Below are 2,500 nucleotides of genomic sequence, written 5' to 3'. Positions count from 1 at the left end.
GTGGTGGTGGTGGTGGGGGGTGGGGTTGGGGGGGGCGTTATCGAGTGGTGGACGGTGTTTTGGGGGGTGTTGGGGAGGGGGGGGGCGGTCCACACTCCCTGAAACCCCCTTTTTGCAAGAATTCCAGAACAATCTCCTCTTTCCCACCTCCCAGGGTTTCGGGGGCTTCTCCGCCGATGCTGAGGGGATCCGACAGGGCCCCCACCCCCACCCCCTCCACCTTCCTCCACCTCCACCCCCCCTACCCTCTTTTCTCCCTATACCGCTTTCAAAGCCTCCTTTCCATTAACTCACCACGCCACACCTCCGCCTAATCTCTGTGACCTCTACCACTGAGGGACAGGGATTTTTCTTTTTTTCTTTCTTCTTCTTCCCCTTCGAGACTCAAGTGAATCTTTTTTCTTTTTTCTTTCTCTCTCTACAAGCTTATTATGCGCCAAAAAAAAAAAAAAGACAAACTAATGACGAGCTACATTAAGTGTTTGGTTTTTTTGTCTTGTTTTTTTGTACCAGTATAAAAAAAAGAAAAAAAAAAAAGATGTGAAAACATATTTGTTCCCAAGAAGAAGAAGAGTTGAAGAAAAATCTCTTTCTTTGCGATTATTGATTTCTTCTGATAATTCTTTGTCAGGAGAAATTGTAGGCTTTCGTCGTCGGCGGTGCAATTTGACAGGTTTTTGTTGTCGGGATCATTATGCAGCGTGTAATAACGGAGTATTATGTTGTTAGCTCTTGGTTGGCAGGTAAAAAAAACACAAAAACGCAACAGGCCCATTAACGTGCAGCTCGCTGCAGTCGGAGTTCAATAAAACTCCCTGAAAACGACCGCAGCGGGTTTTTCTTTTTTTTCTTTCTCCGTTGTGTTATTAGGAAAAGAAATCTCACCAAAAAATATAATATATAAATAAATCTCCAGTTGTTTGCTGAAGGATCTGGTGTTTCTGGATTAGGCTCCTCCTCCTTTTTTTTCCCTTTCCAAACAGCCGAGAGTCTGTTGCAAAAAAACAACAACCGGAAAACGTTCCTCCGGTGGAGCGAGCGGTTCCTCCGAGCTGAAACAGGAGTTTATGCATTCGGTGCACTCGATGGCACAGATGGTGCAACAAACGCTTGTGATTATACTTTTCATCCAGCGCACTGATATGCATGTTTACCCCCCCCCCTCCCCATCCTCCCCCCCCCACCTCTACATTTAGAAAAATAAAAAAGCACAGTGTGAGTTACAGTTAAGGAGCGTCGTTAGTAGCCGACGTAACGAATGATTTTAAGGTTGGAATAGATCATCTTATTTTTACCGGATGTTTTTTTTAAATGCTTTTTTAATTTTTTAATTTTGCATTTGGGCGGATGAATGGAAGCTCTTCATCACCACTTCACCGTTAGATGGAAAAACGTGATATTAACCCTTTTTTTTTTTTTTTACGTCTCCTCCTCCCTCCTCTCCCCTCCTCCCCCTCCTCCCCCGCCCACAGGGTAGCCAGATCAACCAGATCCCCACCAAGTACAGCCAGGCCGAGTCCACCAAGTTCCTGGTGCTGACCGTGGTGTCCATCTTGTGCATCGTCGGCGTGCTGCTCGCCTCCACCGTCGTCTACTGCCTCCGCCACCGCTCGCACCACAAGATCAAGCAAAAGCTCACCAATCTGGGAACGGATGCTGGCAGCGATGCTACCGCCACCTATCAGGTAGGAGGTGTTACTGCACCCGTTTTTTTTTTATTTTATTTTTTTATTTTTTATTTGAGCTGTGTTTTTACTGGGGTTTTTTTTGTTTTGTTTTCTTTCCTGTCAATCATCTCGCGCCTCAAACTCGGGTTTACTCGTGAAGACACGCCGATCTGACAAACTTTTACCAAACAATAAATGTTTATCGGTTTCCTAACAGACGTAAAAATGTCGAGGACAGAAGAAATTCAAAGGAAGAGACATTTTAACCTGCAGGAAGTTTTCTGCTATAAATGATATATAATGTTTAAGCGGACTCGATGCAGTCTGCTGATCACCTCCTGCTGTAATCTGTTGTTTTGGAGACGTGACGCCGTATCAGCGACCCCAACAGGTTGTCCACCTCCAGTTCATTATCGCAATAATTAACGCAACTTCAAGAAAACTTCGAAATGTTTTCAAATTAGATTTTTTTTCGCAAAAAAAAAAAAAACGTCGTCAAGCAGAAGCTGAAAGTATTAACGGCATAAAGTAAGTCTTTTTAAACAAAACTCACTTTATTAACCTAAAATAACTCTAATTTACTCCCGTTTTCTCATCACCAGATTAAGTTTAGTTTAAGTTTAAGTTTATTTATCGCAGGAATCACGTACAGAATACAAAGAGAGAGGAGATGCTCTGTTAGCTGCAAGTTAATTTAGATAAAATAAAACTGTTCACCGGAGGAAACCGAAACAAGCGGAAAACCCGGCCTTCACAATAAAATTTTATAATGAAATGCTTATTATCATAAGGAAGTGATTAAATATTAGTGTGTGTTGAATTAGTTTTATTCA

General features: G+C 42.8%; 1 pseudogene; it reads left to right on the top strand.

Annotated features, from left to right (window-relative positions):
• Nucleotides 1–2,500, top strand: part of LOC138214078 (receptor-type tyrosine-protein phosphatase N2-like) — a 147,981-nt pseudogene that overhangs the window by 105,216 nt on the left and 40,265 nt on the right.

The sequence above is a fragment of the Embiotoca jacksoni genome, unplaced genomic scaffold, assembly GCF_022577435.1.
Source record: "Embiotoca jacksoni isolate LCO1_2020_lvr unplaced genomic scaffold, fEmbJac1.0.p SCAF_67, whole genome shotgun sequence".
Taxonomy (NCBI): Eukaryota; Metazoa; Chordata; class Actinopteri; family Embiotocidae; genus Embiotoca; species Embiotoca jacksoni.
The sequence above is the reverse complement of the archived record's forward strand: the minus strand, read 5'-3'. Positions and strand labels throughout refer to the sequence as shown.